The sequence below is a fragment of the Siniperca chuatsi genome, linkage group LG7 (assembly GCF_020085105.1).
Source record: "Siniperca chuatsi isolate FFG_IHB_CAS linkage group LG7, ASM2008510v1, whole genome shotgun sequence".
In the NCBI taxonomy this organism is placed as follows: Eukaryota; Metazoa; Chordata; class Actinopteri; order Centrarchiformes; family Sinipercidae; genus Siniperca; species Siniperca chuatsi.
Genome location: NC_058048.1, coordinates 29,698,458 through 29,721,141, shown reverse-complemented (window position 1 = coordinate 29,721,141; position 22,684 = coordinate 29,698,458). Strand labels below are relative to the sequence as shown.

General features: G+C 42.2%; 1 protein-coding gene across 9 annotated transcripts in view; it reads right to left on the bottom strand.

Annotated features, from left to right (window-relative positions):
• The window catches only part of si:cabz01090165.1 (uncharacterized protein LOC100333421 homolog), a 359,346-nt gene extending 353,755 nt beyond the window's left edge, over positions 1–5,591 (bottom strand). For 7 of the 9 annotated variants that reach the window (XM_044202653.1, XM_044202661.1, XM_044202662.1 and 4 more), the window contains exon 1: positions 4,065–5,590. The gene's annotated coding sequence lies outside the window, so the exon portion shown is untranslated. Of the gene's footprint in view, positions 1–4,064 lie in introns of all 9 variants that reach the window. The other 2 variants (XM_044202660.1, XM_044202664.1) reach the window with 1 other exon arrangement.
• Between the last annotated feature and the right edge of the window lie 17,093 nt (positions 5,592–22,684).

Here is a 22,684-nt window from a genome sequence, read left to right as displayed (position 1 = left end):
GGTATTCAGTGTCTCGCTCAAGAACACCTCAGCAGGCAGGATGTTTGCTAACATACAGGTTTAAACCTGCAGAACATTCTCTCTGCACTCGTTACATCAACCTAGTGCCCTGCAACCTAATTCCATCACATCAGGTAGGGAAAGGCAAACACAACCACTGACTCTATCTGATGGAATTGAGACCTCTTGCTTTGTCTGCATCTGTCCAGCTTCTATGCACCTTTGCACTGATACCCCTGAAGCTAGGTTGATTATGTCTTTCAAATGAAAGGAAACACAGCCTCACTATATCGGTACTGTATGATGAAACTTTATTAGATTTGCAAAAAATCCTTAGTTTATACCCTTTGTACAGACTTGCCAGTGCTCATATGGCACTCAACATTTGAAATTGCAATCAACAGTGTTTTTATTAGCAGCTCTTCTTCTTCATCAGCCCCCATCTCTTATGGTGTCCCCCAAGGTTCCATACTTGGTCCAGTCCTCTTCTCCATCTATTTGCTTCAGCTAGGCCACATTATTCAAAAACACAACATATCTTTTCACTGTTATGCAGATGGCACTCAGATCTACCTCCCCTAGAGCCGAATAACTACAACAAACTCACTGACCTCAATAACTGTCTTCAGGACATCAAATCATGCATGGATTGGATTGACAAACAAATAAAACAGGTAGTCAAATTAAGCTTCATGCAGCTCCACACCATCTCCAAACTCAGATCAATTCTCTGTACTTCTGAGCTGGAGAAAGTCATCCATGCTTTCATATCCTCCCGCCTCGATTACTGCAAATCTTTATATTTTGGTATCACTCAATCTTGTTTATCCCGTCTCCAAATAGTTCAGTATTAAGTATTAAATGGTCTCGGCCCCTTGGATTTTTCTACTTGTGTTTTTTTCCTTCTTTTGTTTCTTGTTTTGCTTTCTTCTGTTTGCTCTAAAGCACTTTGGATCAACTGTGTTGTTTGTAAAGTGCTATATAAATAAAGTTGAGTTGAGATGTATGAAACTTCATGGATCTGCCCATGACTGTGTAGCTCAGTCAATAAGTCTGTAGAGCTCTCCATGGTCCTATGTCAGACCTCAGCACTGACATTAGTTTCTATTACAATGTCCATGGCGCTGACAACATAGAGACAGGGCTCAATGCGTCATACTCTGTAAACCACGCCTAGCAGAGGGGAAAACAATAGGCGCCACAATATGCAGCCATAGGCTGAAATGCTAACAAAATTCCTGTAGCTAGCTAAAAACTTTAGATTTCAGCATGTCAAAGGATTATTTTAGCACCCTATGTCAACCAGAGAGGAAAAGGTATGATGACAAACTTAATATTGTCGGTCTGTATTAGTGTCCCTTCTCACTACTTTGCTTTTCTTGGAGAAATGATCCCACTGAATGGCCAGGAGTGAAATAGTTTGATATTTACAACTATTTGATCGAATCACCAGGTAAGATCATCATTTAACCTAACAGAGATCAAAACCAGGCCTTGCATAGCTTAGTTAGATTCAACCTCTACAGTTTAAAAAAAATGCTTGCTGCACACATAGGCATACTGAGTGTCAGGATCCCACAGTCTTCCCATTATTCCTGCTAATGCCTCACGTCTTGTTGCCTGTATCCACTTTTGTCTTCTTTAAAGCTCAGTTTTACGGTTCGGCAGCTTATTCTTTACCCTGTTGGTAGTGCATCCCACCACACAGCAGCTTTTAGGCATTTTTCTGTTGTTTGCTAGCAGACCAAAGTGACAAGGAGGCACCTTCACGCAGTATAAAGTAAATCGAGAGCGATTAATTGTTTCCCCTCTGGTGTGGGCGGGACTTAATTGCGCTCTGTCTCTATTTAGGAGTTAAGGCGCCCAAACCATGTCAGAGCTCTCCATGGTCCTGAAATCACATCAGCTCTCTCCATTTACTAAAAACCTTGGTGTTGTTCGAAATACGACATAAAACACACTAGCATACTGCCTCCTACATACTCAATCAGTATGTACAGCATACTGAACGATTAAGTATTCCATTACCAGCAGACTGTTTACACTGAAGTATACTCAAGTGAGACAGTCATGTGATGCCGTCACATGACTGTATCACATGATACAGCTGGTCTCACCCAGCCAGCGGCTCCCTCACATCTCCAAAAACATTGCAGCAAATTTCCAAACAGGCGTTATTTGGATAAACTGACCACATATTGGGAATCTAAATGGTTATTTTCTCACCTGAAAAACTATTAAAACTTAATAAAGTGACATATTAACAGCTCAAAATCCTCAACATTGCGCAGTCTGAAGAGACGCAATGTATTGTGGGGCAGTTGAGTATGTTCAGTAAGCTCACAGCTCATACTCAGAAATTCTTGCTAATCTAGTATACATCTGGGCATTTCTCACGTACACAAAATCTGCATACTATGCAGATGGAACGTACTACATACTCAATACTACTTAGTATGAATCATACGTTGGTATGCGATTCCGAACACAGCCCTTGACTTTCTACTACACTGTTCCTGGGACTCAGACTGCCTCTAAGGACCTCTCCATGGTCCTGAATCACGGTCAACTTGTTTGAATCTATCCATGAACTGCAAGCAGCTTGTTCGGATGTCTTTGGAGATATTTTTGGAGCGCTCTTTCAGATCTTTCTTTGAAACAGAAGCTCTCTCAGTGTGGAGCTGTCACTGGTTCCTAAACACTCCCTGGCTCCCTATAGGCTTCTGTAACCAAACCATATCTGTGTCCTGTTGTGTCCCACTCTGCTGTGTTGTTTCCTCTACTGTCTTAAGAACAAATAACAATAACATAATTCAGTCTGATTTTATAACATACAGTATGTGTTAGTGGTTTCACAGGGATGCTCTGCCTGCACAATGAATTTCCAATTCCGATAATTCCCAGAGCAAATCTTACTTTGCGACAAGTAGAAGTTACAATCTGCATATATTTGGCGAAATGAGGTAACATTTCCGTTAATATCTAACATATTCCAAAAAAGATCTTGTTATTTTTCCCAAAATGATTCAGCCTTAGCGCCCCTCTACTGCCTCTTCTTTACTCTCCTCACCCTCCTCCCACCCTTCCTCCTATCCTTCCCAGCTCCCTCTCCTCCCTTCTCCCATCTTTCCTCATCTCACTATCATTTCTGTTATCACTCACTTCCATTCTGCTCTCCTCTGCGCTTGTCTTTTTCTGCATCCCTTGTTTAACACTCTCTTGTCCTTTCCTTCCCTCTCCTGCTCCTCCTCCTCCCACCCTTCTGTCCCTTGTCCTCTACTGCTCCCTCTACTCATTTCTACCATCTTTCCTCACCTCACCCTTTCGTGGATTCCTTACCTCCATCCCCCTTTCTTTTCCATCTGCCTTGTCTCCTTTTCCTCCCCACTCTCCTCCCCTCATGTTCTCATCTCCTCGCCTCCTGCATAATGGATGTGGCTGTAACCCAGTCAACTGAAGCGGCATGATGAGGCAGCTTTGGAAACAGAGAGTGAGACAGATAGAGAGAGAAAGCGAGAGAGAAGGTTCCCCCAAAATGGGTTCTATTACTGCGCTCCCACACACGCGCGCGCGCGAACGGATGCACCCGTCCGCGCACGCGCACGCCGATTTGCGCGCACACATTCCCATACAGGCGCGGTGGGGGTGCCAGCCTGGCCAAAGCATCGCAGCACACAAGTGAGACGCCAAAATAACAATTAGCCTTGCACCGTCTGAACCACCGGAGAGAACACCGTCAGCAGCGCGAGCACCGGTGCGCTGGATCTGGGAGAGCTCTGAATAAACTGTCTGGAGATTGAGAATGGCAGAGTCCACTAACAATGCCAACACAGGCGTAAAAAGAGAGCAGTCCCACACAGAGCGGGGTTATGGCAGAGCCTAATCACATTACAGCGATGATTCATTTCCTGGGCTCTAAGAATAAAACTATTGTTGGCACCGCGGAGAGCCTGGCATCCCCGTGGCAGAAAAAAAAAACCGAGCTGCATAGCTGCGCTCGGTCCCACCGAGCATCCTCCGCCATCTCACACACCCTGCATTAACTGCCGATCAATCAGCCTTACCTTCATCTGTCTCCAGCTCCTCTTGCCTTGTCTTGTCTTTTTCCTCCAGAATCCGTCCTCTCCCGATCCCTCAGGTAACGGATGAGTTAAATCACAATGAGAAGCCCCGACAGGCTTTCAAAACGGCGACCGGGCTCGGCAGCTTCTACCAACTCCCGGTCTCCTCTCCTGCGCGACTCCTCTCCCGTCCGCACCGGGAGAGAGAGGGGCTATCTTGGCAGTTTTCTGGGGCTGCAAAAAACGGGAGTGCGTGTGTGTGTGTGTGTGTGTGTGTGTGTGTGTGTGTGTGTGGGACCGGACAGCGGTAGAAGCAGCAGCGGCAACGGCAAAAGCGGAATTACCGGAACAGACGCGCGCGCAGTCAGACAGAAGGGAAAAAATGGGGCGAAGCGGGAATCCAGGTGCCGGTGGTTTCACCGTCAAACCCACGACAAGCACTCACGTACACACAGATCCTCAAACAAGAAGGGTGGGTGGGTGGAGGGGTCGTACGGCTGCCCAAAAACTCCTGCCAGCCTCCCATTCGCTTTCCGAGCCTAATTAACGTTATTCAAATAACGTGTTTAAAGTAACAGGGACGTCGGAGCTCGTTCCATCCGTGTGCGTTTGCTCCTCCAGTCGAGCCCAGTCCTCAGAGAGACATCCAAAGCCACATGAAGCACAGAAAAGTGATGTTGGGAGGCTAAATAGCTTTCATTCCGAAAACGTTCATCTCATGTCCCGGTACAAATCCGTGCGCAGATCCGGTTTGTGCTTCAAAAGCCAAATAATATGAGAAACTACACCCACCAACACCGAGGGTGTCCTTGAGTGCAAATAACCCTTTCCCCTATCCAAGCATCCGTTTGGGGCTCTGGACGGCTGGTCTGGTCCCAAAACAAGCAGCTATTCCTGCAGGTATGGCCTATTTAATAACAACAATGTCAACCCCAAAATATTCCGGTAATGTGCGCGTTTCCCATCCGTCAGCACGCAGGGCTGGGAACCTGGCTGTCTCTTTCGTTCCCAAAACCAAGGTAAGAAGATCCGGGTCCGGGCGGTGTCCGGCTCCGTCCTCCGTGATCAACAATAAATCACACAACTGCCAACTGACTCTTATAATCCACCGAGGAGCTCCGAGCACATTTCTGAGGGGGGGAATTCGGTTTTGAGGGAAATGAGAAATCTTCCTTTACTTTCAGCAAGCCGAGCTCTCGGTTGGCATCTCTCGGTGGAGGCGTGCAGTCCTGCAGCAGGCTGCGCGTGCCGAAAGTCGCCTATTTTTAGAGAAAAAAATCCCCCCGCCGTTGGAGACCGGTAATCCTCGTCTCGGCCCCGACACGTCACACCGTCGGTCAGATTCCCTCCTTTGTCCGGTTAATTCATCCGCTACATCCATCTACGCCCGAGCCTCTCTGCCGCTGGAGGTCTCTCTGACAGACGGCTAAAGTTTGAATTCCAGCCGCAGAGTCCAGCGCGTGCTTCCCGCTGGTTGGAGGCGGCTGTAAGCGCACGTGGCCGACTGAGAAGCGGGGGGGGGCTGGGTTCGAACAAAAAGACACACCCATACCACAGTCTATCGATCTATCGATCTATCTATCATCGATCTATCGATCGATCATGGCTTCCTGCTGCTTGAATACTGCCAGAGCTGCCATCATAATAGACAGAAAGATGTTTTTGGATGTTTATCTGTGATTGGTGTTGACAGTGCACTTACACAACGTACCCCTCCCACATCCCAAATCCTTCAGTTTGTCGAACAGAGAGTTGACCTCTGCAGGCCTGTTGGACCCCAAACACCAGTATCTTCACTATGAGGGACAACATACATCTCTTTGTCTGTGACTTTTTGGAAACCAAAAGGAATATGTGTTCATACATAGCCCATATAACATGTACAACATGCAATTATTCCTTATTTAGTGTAATAACAATGCTTTATCATCATTTCTGTATTTTTCCGCCTTTAAATGTGCAAGCCCAGTTTGTGGCAAAGCGAAGGGCTGCTAATTTACACACTCTGGGTTTTAATAAGGTCAGAAAGCTGCTGCAGGACTCTCCTGGTGCACAAACCACGTGGGAGCGCTCCATGGTTCTGGAAAGTAGTTTCATTAATGGCTTTTAACTTATCTATAAAGCATTAGTTAATGTCTTATTAACCATTAATAAAGGCATTAGTTACAACTTATAAACCGTTTAAAGGCTGGCTTACTAGAAAGCGGTATCGATCGATATAAAGGTAATTCTTCTCAAAAAATGAAGTGAGGGAGAAATCACATGGAGTTTGCTGTATTGAAAACTGAAATATATGCTCAGTGTGCATGAAAGAAAGTTGGTCCATAAAGTGCTTTTTGATGAGAAAAGAAAATACTGAGAGGCAAGTGTAAAAGAATGCCAGTGTGTGTGTCTGATGGAGGCTCTTCTCAGTGCAGCAGGAATTGTTGAGAAAAGACAGCAAAGGAAAGGTGTCAGCAACCCGATCCCACTGCACATGTGCACGCACTGTATTTGTATATTTCCAGATCAAGATTCAAATGTTAAGCCCCTTCAGCTAATGCGACACATCAAGAAACAACCAGTTCAGATACAACGTACTGTTATCTTAGGAAAAACAAGTTTCTACAATTATTGTACAATAACTAACCCCCAAACCACTGAGGTTGCAAGGAAACTGAGTTGGAAGAATCCCATTTTAGAGGATTTTATATTTAAAGTTATGTTTTCACAGTATATCATATGACAAATCAGTCTCTTGATTACATACAAATGCACCCATGTTGCGTGGGTGATTTGCTTGGGCAACATCCTGTGCTAAAGTGGTGTGATGTTCATATTATGCAGTAGGGTGGCGAAAAGGCAGATGAGTGTTTCCCTTCTAGGGTTGGGTTGCTGATGATCATATCAACAACTGAGGACACAATTCGGATGTTTAGGTATGAGGACGTGTTGAAAAATAAAAGTTAGCACTGAATGAAGTTTGCAAGAAAATATACCAATGCAGCAATTCCTTGGAATTATTTTATTCTGGAAACATATTTTACAAATACATAATAGTTGTGTATGAGCCTATAAAGATGAACATATTTGGAGATATAAGTAAATATGAATATATGCTTCGTTGTCATGTTCACCTAGCGCAGAGAACAACGTACTCGTTTGACAATGCCTTAGTTTCGAATATTTAAACAAAACCACAATGCACTCCTGCCGGAATTTTTACTTTTAAGTTTATTTTTACATTCAGTAGATTGTTTATTTAAGCTTTTAATACTTGTCCACCATCATCTGTACATCGCAAGGAAAGCACTCTTTGTTTTTTGAGTTGTGAGAAGCGGATCGGAATCAGATTGAACTTTTAAATAACAGAGAATGAGACAAGTATGCCAGATTTTTTATGAAAATGCAGGCAGAACTGGGCCAACTTCAATATTCCATGTTCCAGTTCATGTTTACGGTGACTGACATAAGAATGGAAGGAAGGAAGGATGGAAGAAGGGTAGGAAAGTATGAAGAGGGTAAGGAACGAAGTGGTTTTGGTGGCATGAGGGGTGGCTGCTGTTGCCAATGCGGCTGTGAATTAGAATTAGCAGCACTGGGGGAACGTTATACGTGGGCTGAATGCTGAATATTGTAACGCTGTGTAAGTGGAAACGTGCTTTGCATCCCTCAGTTAACGCCAATACTGTTAACCCGAGGGAGCGTGAGCAGACATGGCGATGGAGGACAAATGAATAGCCATGATGGATGAGTTGTGTAAACGGAAGGGTGGGGAATATGGAGAGCCTTTCACCATGACACGGACATGAAAGAAGACATATACTGCACACACACACACACACACACTCCTTTACACTGTGGTATAAAACTTGACATGTTCAGAAAAGTTGACTTGGTAATAAAGACAAGGAATGCGGTATGGGATCAAGGGTATTGCTTCTTCACATGCGCAAACACACACACACACACACACAAACACACATACATGCACACATACACGTATTAAATATGAGATCCTTGCCAGCCAGTGAATAATCATTATGTTTTAGTAATGAAATATACAAAAGAGAGGGGGATACCAAATCTCTCTAGTGTTTGCTCTCCCTTTCTCTCTGTCACACACACACACACACACACACACACACAGTATAATCTCTGACCTACATGCACACGTTACAGCAAATGCATTGGTGGATTGGAAATATGAGGAAATGCTGGTGGATGTCAGGGCATACCCACAGATACCACACACACACACACACACACACGGTTTGAGCAGGGTTAATGCTGTAGACCCCATATGGGAAGATTTTTGTCTCTGATGATTTAGTATTGAACTGTATTAAACCTTTTCAAATAATGTGCCATTAAGACCCAGGAGAATGCAGAATTTTCATTTCATAAAAACACTGCAGCAGCTGATTTCACTGATAAAACAAACTGAACGGGGAAATGGCCGCGCTCTGGGTTGTGTTTGGTTGAAATGAAAGCCTCTATAATCTTTAGGCATAATGGCACATAATTGAAAACCACTGGTCTGCTGTTCATGGAGAGATAATCTGGGTGAGAGCGCTGCTGGTACAAGAGCCACATTTCTTCAGTCAATTCGACTGATGATCCCCATCAAACTATCTAAAAAGGCTATTTTTTCTTGATGCTCCACTCATAGAAAGTAGCGGTTGTGACATGCAAAATATACCAAATCCAGAGCTGCAACAGGGGCAATGTTTTGGCAAAGATGATTGGTTTTTAATTGCAACATATTTATCAGAATACAATACTGCTGCAGTTATAAACAAAAAAGATGAGCCAGCCACAGCACCTGCGATAATCAGAATCTTCAAGGCAACCTGAAACCATGACTCGAGGCCCCTGAACTTTGTGCAATAACAGGTTCGTAGCATGTCACACTGTGCAAGATGTGTCTACTAAAATCCTTCTGTCCCTAACTCAATTCTAAATGGCCCTTACTGGATACCATACTGGCATACTGGTGTATACAGTATCGATCGAATCTATGGAGCTTACACTGTTGCGTCGCCACTGTGTTCTGTGTGATTTCATTATATTCTGGCAGTAGTCACATTGTGAGAATTCAGATCTAAATTTCAGAATGTCAGAATTTTGACGCAGGCCATAGACCAAAGATTTCTCCATGTTTCTCTCATGATAGCAGACAGGGGAACAGGTTAGCTAGGCTGGCTGGCTAACATTTTTAAGCTATCCGGTGAATTTATTTTTCAACTTTCCCACCCTGAGCAATCCTGTCTTTTGCAGAAACCTTTATTAAAACCTTTTTCCTTTTTATGTTGATAAAAAGTGTAATCCAGTCAGCATTACCTTTTCTATTGTAAATTAAAAATATATATTTGTAATTTTCAGCAGAGAGGGTTTCACGGATCTGTCTCAGGTTTCAATTTTCTCACAATAAATCTCACAAGATTTGTCACAATAATATGAGGAAAAACTGGTGGGTTTGGAGCAGGATAGTGGCTAACTTTTTGTTAGCCTGCTCCCACAATGGCTCTGATTGGTGCTGTCATTTCTCCAACCATTCACAACTGCAACACCCTACCTTTATAAATTGCTCCACAAAACTTAAAATGCAAAAATTCAGAGGTCAGGCTATGGACTTGCACAAATTTAACCAGAAGTGGAGGGTTATCTTTAAATTTAACAAAAAACATGAATTCATTTTTTCTCTTCAGGAGGCAAAACACACTCTACACTCAACAACTATCCTCAACTATAATCACAGAAGTTATTATAAGAAACTTATGAACAACAATAGTTTAATCATCATTACCATATAATATATCAAGTAAATATTCACAAGGCAATGAAAACATAATTGATTCACAGTACTGTAATTATTTTTCATTTTTTCCTCCACTTTTCTAATGAACTAAGTTCAAGTCATTTGCTATTGGGACAGTACTTAAAAAGTTCTGTACTTCACCAAATTTTTAATTTGGCTAACAAGTGATAAAGTAACTTCCATCTCATCAGTCGCCCTCTGAGAAATCATCTCAAACAGATGCCATATGAATCTAAATAATGTTTCCAGGCCTTCTTTATTAAAAACCTCCTGCTAGCCTCCTCCCAGATGGATGGCTCCACATGAGAAAAAGCTTTCTGGTCAGAGGATTTTTCTCTTCTTTAAACGACTTACAGAACCATGCAAGAATTCCAATCTGCAGTTTGCACCTGTGTAAATGGCAAATAAAGTTGCTTGAACTTGAACTTGATGTGAATGTTTGTTGATCTGCCACATTTATGGTTAAGGTAAAGCAACTAAAGCGTCTTGGTTAACATTTGGGAAAGATTGCCTTCATGGTAAAAAGAAACCAATTTTGACTGTTGGTACGAGATGAGACATGAGACATGATCTCACCATCCACCCAGTCGTCATGCCTGAAAGGTTGTGGAGGTGAGGTTCTGAAAAGCATGTAAGAGGACCTCTGAGCTCAGATTATTGATGACTAAAGCTGTGTTTTTTATAGTGAGGATAGTCTTGATTATTCTACATGATCATTTCATATCACAGGTCTAGAAATAAATTCAGAAAACATTGTTTATTCTTCATGTTTCAAGATTTCAAGGAAAGGGAAGTTAATTTATATAGCACCTTTCAATAACAAGGCAATTCAAAGTGCTTTACATAAGACATAAAATGCATTTAGACAAGATATAAAAGGAACACTAGTAAAAATAAAAACACACATAAATAGGATTTAAAAAGACTAAAATAAAAAGAAGATAATACAAGACACGAGTAAGACAGATTAAACGGTAGAATAAAAATCACAACGCAGCTTCAGTGCAGTGCAAGAAGTGAATAAACAGCCCATTTAACTTAATAAAATGCAGTGACAAACAGAAAAGTTTGAAGCCCTGGTTTAAAAGAACTGAGAGCTGAAGCAGACTTAAAGGTTGCTGGGAGTTTGGTCCAGATATGTGGAGCCTACAAACTGAATGCTGCATCTCCGTGTTTAGATTGGACTCTGGGGACAGAAAGCAGACCTGTCCCAGACGACCTGAGAGGTCTGGACGCTTCATAACAGCAGCAATTCAGAAATAAACCATTCAGTGCTTTGTAAACCAACAGCAGTATTTTAAAGTCAATTCTTTGACAAACAGTGTAAAGATCTGAGGACTGGACTGATGTGGTCTCTCCTGGTCTTACTGAGGACTCTTGCAGCAGCGGTCTAAATCAGCTGCAGCTGTCTGATCGACTTTTAGAGAGGCCTGTAAAGACAGCATTACAGCAGTCGAGCCTACTGAAGATACGTTTTTCTAAATCCTGCTGCTTGTCTTTGTTTAACTGGAGGAAATGCTGACACGCCCAATCACTGATTTGTTCAATGCACCTTCTCAGTGCATTCAAGCTGATGATGCTCTGACAACCAACATGATACAACTTTTTTTGGCGTCTTTAGACACAACACAATATCACCTTTGAAAGTTGTTATGGCCAACATGTTAGCAAAAATGTGTTCATTTACAGGTCCAGCTGACTTGAAGGAACATTAATATTCATTTGTTGTGTTTCTGGCCAGCCAAAGAATACAAGTCCAAAATTCACGTGTTTTTGGACACCACTAGAAAAATATCTTTTGTCATATAACCAAAACTAGCCAGCGATTTTGTATTTTGGTGCGTAACAAAGATTTCAGCTTCTAGGGGCCACTGGAAGGAGTTTAGATTTCCAGTTTTATTATCTATATTCTATCACTTTGCTAACGTGGTAACAGTTGCATGGGGATTTTATGTAAGTTATGTAAAACTTATAACTCAACATTGAAAATCATTACTGATTATATTGTTTCATTGTTTCGCCATTTCATTTTTCTTTTGAACCCCATTTGTTAGATTTGTTCTGGAGCTAGGCACCTAAGCATTTCACTATACATCGTATCGTGTATGATGTGAAAATAAATGTTAAGTGCAGGTTGGCCATAACGCCTGTTGATTTCATATCCTGGTTAGTAAAGCAATAAAATGGACTGTGTGTCAGCAGAATAATCTGGTTAGTCATTTGGTTAAGTTGGAGAACATTTATGCCAACGCAGTGTTTCCTAAACAATGGGCCAGCCCCCCCAAAATGCACCAGGAGTCTCTTTTCTGTCGAGGTCTTACATGACAGCAGAACAATATTCTATTGAATCTGGCTGACAGAGTGAGAGTGATTTTATTCGCTTTGAGCCCTGGGCTTAAAAATGCAACAGCTGCTTCATTCAAGTATCTGACTTCATGGAAACTTCAATACAATTCAAGCATCTCATGAATTATGGAAAAAACTAACTATTATGCGTGTACTGGAAAAACACAGACCAGTGTTGTGGTTAGGGAGGATAGAGTACAAGCTGAATGGAAATATAATCAACCTGCATTCAGGCTGCGTGATACAAGCAGACTGGAAGGACAAATGGGAAATAAAAGGTTGCATATGTGCCTAAAATATATCTTAGGATAGAGTTTCAAACAGCAACATCTTTGTCATGCAGTCTAGCTTTCAGGTTGGTAAGCACAGTGCATATCTTGTCTCATTGGACTCATGACCTTTGTAGGCTGCCATCTCCTTTCTGCTTCTCGTCTTTTCTGTAGTGCTCTTCAGTAAACTATCTAACGAAGCAGAAATGTGTTAAAGACAGCCAGAACATTTAAATGGCCTCCTAAATTACTCTGGAACAACATCTGATGTTTTCTGATAGGAGGATTCTAATTTTGTATGAAGCCACCAGCTACGTTATGCTGCTGTCATCTTCCCAGTTCCCTGCAGGCACAGACAATTGAGAGACAGTAGCATGGACATGGAAGATGAATGCAAGGAATACAGGAAGACAATATATCTCTGAGTCCGAACAATGTAATAGGAGTGCAATGCTAAATCAGTAGAGCACTCTTTTAAAAATAGAACAGCATAATATAATAATATTCTTATTGAATGAAATTTCATACACACATAATCTCCGGGTCTGAAAATGCAAATGACTTGCTGGTGCATTCAATTGAAATTAATAAAACATGATGGGTTGGGAAGGGCACAATCAATTTAGTTTCTGATTTTTTTTTAGGATTATTGTTTTGAATAACAATTATCAGATATATATTTTTTTTAAATAGCTAAAAAAATGTAAAATGGATCACTCAACACATCACTTTATCTAACGTAGACCTTGAAACTTGGTTTATTTTGCACACATCCCGAGCATATCATTCGACATAAAGCATGGACGTGATTTATAATAACACATAGTTTATTATGCTTTTCACTTTACTTAGCACTGACTCTGATAGATAACAAGTCATTAACATTCATGAGATGTTTGTATTAATAATTGCTTGTGAGTACGTTAAAGCTCCACTAAATGATATTTTTCATATAACAATGAAATGACTTTCTGTAATGTGAAAGGGGCGCTAGTACTGCAGGACCAGAGAACGTCGGCAACGACTCTGCAGGTTTTAGTTCACGGATTTGGTTTTTCAGTCAGTACAAAGACTGATGATTTTGGGGCGTCCGACCAAAGTGGGAATAAAAAAAGCAATAAACGCTGAATTTATAGTCGCCTGTTGCACAATAGGGGCTGCTGCATAGCTATGGAGCTTACACACTGCCATAGCTACTGTACACTGCAGCTGACACGCACCTCCTCAAATGTTTAACCACACATCAGGATTACATGATGCCAGTGGATATTGTTAAGAGGAGAAAACATTAAGCAAGTTGAAGAAAGTGTCAGTATTTAGATTTGCAGAAACTCTCGTGAGATTTCGGTTTAGGCAACACAACTACTTGGTTAGGTTTAGGAATACACACAATTAAGAAACAATGAAGAAACAATGAAGAAACAATGCCTACAAATCTTTGCAAATCCAGGGTTCCCATCTAGACATGACCCTCCAGCAGATGTCAATTGTTAGGCTAAATTGTAAATATATGTTTTAAAGTTATTGTGTGTGTGCCTTTTACTGTATAACGGTGCTGGTAGAGCCAGCCAGAGATGCCAGGTGGGAAAGCAGCGTCGGGTGTTAGAGAGAGGGGGTCAGGTTGGGTGTCACCTCTGCTGCTGGAATCTGCTGCAAATGTGAGACTGCTTTTTTGGTCCATCAGCCTACCTGTTTGGTGAGAGTTGTGGAACTTTTTGTAACTTCTTTATAGACACTTGTTTATAGTAAAAATCAGAGCTGTGGAAAAACTCCCCACTTGACTGATGTTGCTCATTTCTCCATCACACTTTACACCTCAATACCGCTGGCTTTCATCCTGTTTGTAAGGGTTCACCACCATCAAAACCTCACACACAGCAACGACAGCAACTGCACAGCAATAGTCTCCTACTTAGCAGTGAGACAAGGTGAACCATGTCCGTTTTGTCCACGAAGAAGAAGCCTGCCCTAGCTGGTGATGAGGAGGGCCGAATGATGCCTGCTGCCAAGCACTCAGAGATGTACAGTAGTTTTCCTTCGGAAAGGACAGAAAATAAAGATGGCCTTTGGGTGGAGATGTATCCAGGAGGAGGTCGTCATAAGGACGATGGGGACGCAGAGACGGCTCCAGCCCAAAATAACCCCCAAAGACCAGTAAATGTGTGGGTTTTTTCTGCAGTAATAAATGGGAATAATAATATACTGTTGGGTAGTTTAATCTATAAAGAGTACAGTACAACATTTTCATCTGAAAAGGAGAAGAAGCATAAGGTGGCATTAAAATGAATCAAACACTCGAAGTACTGCAAATTTGTGCTTAGGTAGGCTACAGCAAGGGCGTAGGTTTGCATATGGATGGTAGGGACAGGTCTCTACCAATATTTTGGGAGGACAGAAATGTTGGAGTTAAGTCATATTAGATAATTCCGATAACGCCCTCCCAGAGGCTTCGTCCAATGATTGGCCAAGATCCATGTGACTACTGCTTAGCCGTCGTTTCAGAACCATGGACAGCGCTGTTTGTTGTGTGAAGGGGGTGCGTGCGCTGCAGGTGACATGCTGTTTCTACACGCCTCCCCCCTGCTGATTCTGACAGAGAATCATTCATAAATTGAAAAAATATGCAGTGCTCTGCAACGTTCTCATGTGAGTGCTCTGATTAATACATGTATTCTTTGATTTTGAAACAGGAGCGTTAGGGCTTGTGTCCATATAACGTTTTTCTCTCTCACTGCACAAGCACTTCATCCCAGCGCCCTGACAGCGCTTTTTTTGCCAGAGAAAAAAGCTATGTGGACACACAGTCTTTTATTTTGGGGAAACTGCTTTAGAAACATTCTCCCTGAAAGACAAACAGTTCTGGGTGAACTGTCCGTTTAAAGCTGTGCCAGCATCCCTAACAGGCTGCAGTGTTCATTACAGCCACAATATGAAAGTGTTGTACAAAACAAACAACATACTGAAGATGTAGCTATTCTTAGAGCTAAAATGTAAAGTGTGTCCTGAGGGTGGTGCTAGAGGAAAGGTCATGGGGTCTTCCTTTGGGCAGCAGGAATATGATCACTGAAGTTCATAATAATCTGGCAAAACAAAGTTGTGTCTTAATGAGACTTCTGGAATAAATGAAGCTAAAGGAATTAATTTAATTATTAATGCTGCCTTCAAATGGAACTCATGAGCACGCGGTTACGACATGGAAAGTCATGTACACAGTATGCTTGGTGTTCAAGTGGTAAGTCGTGAGAACACCACTGCTAGGCAACGGCAACATGACACCAAAGGCCTCCTTGTTGTTCTCTTGTTATTCTTTGTTTCTTTCCAAGAAATGTTGACTTACTTTGTATTTCAACGCCATGCGGAGGAACAAGAAATAAGATTTACAAAGAATTACAATATTTACTCCCATCCACCAAAAAATGAATTTCCATGGCTTCCACCATTTCTGAAAACGTCAGCAAACACGTCATAACGTCTGTGAAATCAGAGCTTTTAGAAACGTTCCACTTCCGAGGGGGCGTTCATATGGACTCTTCTCGTGAACACGGTAAACACGACCCCATTTGAAGGCAGCATAACTAGACCACAGCCTGTAAAATCAGAGTTATCAAATTATAAAAACAACAATAATAATGGTTTTCCTACTTAGAAGAAGTGCATACCTCTTTGAATTACTTTACAGGTGAAACAGTGTTGTGTAAGTTCACACTTCACAAGCGCTAGCTGAAAGTTCAGTTCACACGAATGAAATGAACTAGATCACGTTCATTTCTCCCTTTTTTTCCTTTACAAAATGCTGTGAGTTTGACTTGGGTGGAGGAACTTTGCGGCTGTTGGTTTGTGGTCTTACCCTTTGTTAATGATTTCTTGTGATCATCATTCACTCGCAGATATTTCCCAAGACTGGTCGGATGCTTCAGCTCGATGTGTCATTTCAGAAATCTGTGACCCATCAGATTCTGTGACCCAAAAAAAACCCGGCACGCCGGGTGCCCTAAAACAGTCCGTGAGTGTTGCTAACTCTCACCGAAGTGATCGGTGCTCACGTTCATGTTCATTAGTTGCAAACGGATAGTTCAGTTCACTGTTCGCCAAAATGGGAGCATGTTCAATGTGCTCTTTTAGTGCTCTCATGCACTGAGGTGGAAAGGCTTGAGGTGAATGTTTATGCCTAATGCACACCTGGCAGACAGGTCCAGGAGAAAGAAGCTTGTGAACTCACAAGGTGTCAGCACGAAGTTTTGAAATGACTCATCAAAAGCCGGACTGAACCCAAAAGCATGCCACTCAGAACAGGCGAGTAAAATAGAAAGTTCAAGTTTACTTGGAGTCAAAAACAAGCAGGCAGGGGAGCTAAGGCGAACTTGTCGAAAAGGGGATGAGGCTATGAGCTGGAGTCCAAAAGGCAAGCGGGGGGTCGTAACAGGCAGGATGAAGGCAGAGAAAGTGGCTGGACCGCTAAAGCAAAAGCACAATAGACGACCTGGCAGGGAATGGAAATGGCCCGGTATAAAAACTACTAGGCTGATTGGGGAAGTGCGAACAGGTGAGCAGGTGGGCGGGGAGGTCAGGTGATGGGGAATGGTGGGAGCACAGGGGTTACTGCAGGGCAGGAGGAAGTGGCAGGATCTGAAAGGACAGGAAAGTTAGTATATGGCAGGGGAAAAAAGCAGACAAGGGACATTTTTGCTAAAACATTAGCCAAAAGCACTTGGTAAGCCAATAGCATGTTGCATAGCAATGGTATTGTTTTTCTTGTGGAGTCTTTCTGTCCTCCAGTGGTCAAAGGTGCTTAATGTAGCTTTAATAATGCAACACAGATATGGAGTTTTAACCATGGATGTATTAATAGAACTAGTCTGGCTTCCCGTGCAGCCCACTCAGTATTTTCCCCATAGACCATCAGCTTGACCATCATATTTATGTTGAGAATGCATAAACCACGAAGGTTGTATATCTGTGAAAGAGCCTTAAATGCAATTTTTATAAAGATAGAAGCATCAGTAAAATATTGGTATGATACTGGCTTCAACATGTGTTCCTCTGGTCTCCCTGTTAGTTTGGCCCACAGAACAGAACAGCTGCTGACACAAATAATGGAAAAGGAGGGAAACCACTGGAATTTGAATCTCCATCATTTGGAACTTCCACCTACTCTGACAAATTTAAATGATCCCTTGCACAAAAAGTAAAACTCAGTAAATATACTCTCCATTCATTTGCTTAGAGAATAGAGGATGCAGTTTAAGAGCATCTGGATTTGAAAAACCTGTGCATTAAAACACATCTCATCCTGTAGACACAGATAAATGGACAGTATTTTGGTATACAAATCTTCAATTTTGGAGATGCGGGTGCTCAGGAAAACAATTTTGAACCCACTTGACTAGAATCAGTGCTCTTGAAAACCTTGTTCTAACTCAACCACCGTATGAATAATAGAAAACACTAACTGCTACAGCTGTAACCTTATCCATTTTGTATCACATGCATTCCTCCATCCCTCTCTCTTTTTCTGTTTTTCCCTCTATTTGTCCCCTGCATGCTTTAACCCATATCCTCTTCTTTTGTCTTGTTCCTCTCGCCTCCCTCCATTCCTAACCTTTGCTCTCCATCTGTCCATCCACTGTTCAACATTCTCTACTCCATTTTCACTGCAATCCTTTCTCAAACCCAAAAGTCGTGTTCCGGCTGCAGGAAGACACTGAAGTACAACAAATGAGGTCCTACTGTGGCAAGGACAGCTAAGAAATTGCAAAATGGGAAGAACATGCAAATCAGTTGCAAATTATGTATGACTGAAGTTCCTCCAAGTAAATTACTAGTGTGTTGCACTGCATGCAAATGGTATGTTAAACAACAATCAAAAAATAATATGATGAGCCCATGATGATAAATTAAACTATTGCTTCTCATAAAACCACTTTAAAACGTGACCAACAGCCAATATGGTCATAGTTCTGTCCTACCGCATCGTTGCAGCAACAGGTCTCCTACTGCTGCAGGTGCATTAGGAGCCGTTTTGCCAGACAAAAGGGGATGATGCTAACAGCTGTTGCCCCCGCTAGGACAGCAGATTAGTGCTCGGCTGCTTGGTCCAAGTTAATTGACACGGACCAGAGAGAGAAGTTTTAATTTGCTGTGTGTGCAATGTGTCTGCAGAATGTCACCATCTCCAACGCTCCTGATGATTTTCAATGTTTTCACTCGGACTGTGTAGAATATGTAGATTCATTTAGATCTATAACTAAAATACAGGCTGAACAGTGGATCTGGCCAGCTGCGCACCCCAAGGAACTGAACCGTACTGTACAAAAAATGCTGTAATTGAACGTAATCTGGGATTTTACAGAATCGTCCAATATAAACTCTGGTGATAGTATTGATATGGACACAAAATCCTGGTTTAACAATGTCTGTCACTCAAATTAGTGACTGCAGATAGAACATGAGTGCCACCTTCAGATGGCTGTAAAGGAAGTTAAATTGGAGGCCTCTATAACACTCAGATTCGAATCGTTTCTCTACCTTTCTGGCATTTTCCTTCATTTTAATAAAGCAAGGGGTTTGTTGTGATTTTGTGAGGGTTTTTGTGGGTCCGACCTGGGCCAGCACAACAGAAAATAAGAATAGCTTTGAACAAAAATTAAGTGTGCTGCTAGATTGTGAGTGACAAGCCTACTACAACAACTTCCCCCACCACTGTGGCTCACAATCGATCCAAACTGAGGAAAAACTAAACTGGATCTCAGGAAAAGTGCACTTTTCCTGCAATTTGCACCTGCATGAAGATACTGTAGGTCCATGAATGTTTCTCTCTTGATCCTCTCTATCCCTTCACACTGCAGTTAACTTTGTCTCAATATGAAGCTCCATTCTGTTTTTTTCTCCTTTTCTACCCCTTCATTTGTCTCCTTCTCTCTGTGTGTCGTCCTCTCTCCATCTTGCATTCACATTCCTCCTCTTGTCCTTTTATCGCATTCCTGTTCGCATCCATCCCTCATGTCTCCCCCTCTAATCCCTGCCTCACCCTCACTCTCCTTTCCTTTTCCTTCTTAAATTGTCTCTCCTCTGCTTTCATCCTCTCTTCTGTCTCCTGACTGACCTGCTGCAATGAGAGCCGGGGAGCAGAGAAGAGAGAAATTAGGAGCGCAGATCAGTTTCCGAAGTTTCCAAACCTCTTCTCTCCACAGAGCCTGACGATAAGAGAAGTATTACAGGGGATGATGATGGGTAATTATGCTGGTCTGGAGATACGCTTCGCTAATCTGGCCTCTCCCTCCCTCTCCATCTCTCATCCTTTCTGTCTCTGTTTCTCCGACTTCAGTCTCGGCGTTTCTCATTATCTTCTTCAACCTCTTTATTTTTCATAACTCTCTCTCTCTCTCTCTCTCAGGGGTTGTAGGATGTGATATGTGCAGTGATTGAAAAAGGACTGACTGCGTTTAGTAAAATTTTTTGGACTGCAGGCACTATAGATTTGTACTTAGTTGTATGTGTCTATGTGTCTTGACTATTTGTTAAACTGATAAAACTACTTTTTTTTATTAAGATAGAACATAAAATAAAAAATGTATTAGATTAAACAGCTCATCACTGTGGGGGGTGCAGAAGGACATGATAGAGAAATTATTATAATAATAATAATTGAAAAGAGGTTAATAGACAGAGCAGACAGATTAAACAACAGTTCATGATGCATCTAAAAGAAGAAGGACAGTTATGAATTGGGCTTTAGTTTTGTTTTTGTCAGCAACCTTTTATGCAGCTCTCCTGGGCGCACTTGCAAAAGTTATATTTGACCTCAGTTGGGCATACCTGGTTAACTTATATAAAAATTACATCTAAATGTAAGAATAATTAAACAATATAGCAATATATAGTATAGTAATATAGTAATTTAAAATCCAAATATAATGATGATAATTTCAAATCTTTGAAACAGAATGTATTATCACTACTTCGCTGCCATTATGTACACTACTGCTCTATGTTAAGGAGGCTAAAAAGTGAGTTTCTGACGCGTTTAAAAGCCTTAGATGTTGCTGTCCTCAGATCCAGAGAGAGAACGTTTTCTAAGTGTAAATAGTCACTTTTCCACTACGGGAACGACTTTAGAGCTCTCCATAACCTGAACTTTTAAGAACCTGCAAGGTTGTGCTGCTTCTTTCTAACTTGCATTTCCACTCTATCTCTAGAAACAGGAACATTTTGGATATACAACACTAAAAAGGCTACACTGCTTCAGATATACATCATTAAAAAGGGACATCAACTGGGACGACATTGTCGCCATGCCGACAGTGTGGCTCTCGGGATCGCAATGTTGTTTGGTTCATCTTTATGGTTTGGACTGAAATATCTCAGCAGCTACGGGATGGATTGCCATTAAGCTTTGAACCGTTCGTGGCTCCCAGAGGATGAAGCCTTCTGATCCCCTGACATTTTCCCTCCTGCCACCATGAGGTTGACTTTTGTGGTTTTGTGTGAAATGGCTCAACAACTACAGAATGGATTTTCATGAAATGTGGTTCAGACATTCATGTTCTCCTCAGGAGGAATTGTAATAACTTTGGTGATCCTCTGACTTTTCTTCTACCACCACCATCAGGTCAATTTTCAATTGTCCAACACTTTGGTTTATGACCAAATACCTGCAGAACGTAGTGCTAATTAGCGCATGTTAGCATGCAAACCCACTAAACTAAGATGGTGAAATTGCTAAACATCAGAATGTAAACGTTGTCATTGTGAGCACGTTAGCATGCTGATGTTGTGCGCTTTTTGGTAGGTGAGTGCAGTTCACTTGTTGGACAAGCAACGATAGAAGTGGCACTAAATATTAATTTTCTTTCACATTAATATGTAATTACTTTTAAAATGAGTATCACTAAATCACTGACAGAAAGGAGCAGAGTGAACAAAACCAGCACCAGACCAGCACCAGACCAGCACCAGACCAGCACCAGACCAGCACCAGACCAGCTCCAGACCAGCACCAGACCAGCTCCCACCCAGCCGACCATCTCTCCAGACTGGCTGCTGGACCTGCTCTGTCTTTACTCCGTATTGTTAAACCTGCTTGATTCTCTCCAGAATTACAATTACAAGAATCTGCAGCACACTCATTTTTTGCGGGGTTTGGGGCTCGGTGAGATTTAAATACATTTGTCCCCCCCCACCCCACCCCACTGTCTGTTTCCCCAGAGTCACTGCCTGCTTCATCCATCAGTCCAGTTATTTTGCTATTTCATCACTCTGCTGATGGATCAAAGGAGATATAGTGCTGCTGGGAGGACCCCCCCACACACACACTTCTCACTCTCTTAGGGCGAGTGCCTGTCTCCTAATGACGGGGGGACAGCTGGACAGTGAAATGACATGTTTCTGTGTGAATGAATGCTCACTCAGGTTCTAAGTGAAATTTGACACATGAGACTGCAGAGCTTGGGGGGAACTGGTGTGTGTGTGTGTGTGTGTGTGTGAGTGTGAGTGTGTGAGAGAGAGACAGAGTTTTCTCGTGTACAGTATTTCTATCTTTGTGAGGACTAGTGTGAGTTTTAGAATTTTCTTTTGTTGTTTTGGCCTGCCCTCGCTTTGTCAAAAGATAGTTGTGCAAATGAAGTACACTCCATCCAGTCCTTACTTTTTCACAACACATTTGTGGAAAGTTAGTGTACTGGCTTGTCCTTGTCCTTATTTCTTTTAAGGACATTTTTGGAGAACTTCTTCAAAAGAAGACGTTTTTCAGCACAGCAGGGAGTGGGGAGCAACGATACTAACTTCCCTCTAAGGGGAAGGTGGAGCTTACAGGTGGATGCTGGGGCTGTTGTAATGCTATATAAAGAACGGCAGCAGGAGCAGCAAGCAGCATCATAATCTTCTACAGGTGAGCGGTGTGGCAGCAGGCATGCACCAAAAGAGTGAGCAGAGCACTTGGTTTAAGTACACCACCATGGTTAAAAGGGTGCGTTGGATAAACTGTATGTTGCAGTGAGCGCAGCCATGTGAGCGTGGCTGTGACTCGAGTTGGGCTGGACAATGTGTTAGCCGGTTCTTGCTTTGCCAAAGGACATTTTTAGAAAGTGAGGACACAGTTTGCCTGGTCCTTTCTTTGTGAAATGACGGCTGATGAATGTGAGGACATTTTGTCTGGTTAGTCTGGTTTTAACAAAAAAAACATGTTAGGTAATTGAAGATGTTTTGTCAAA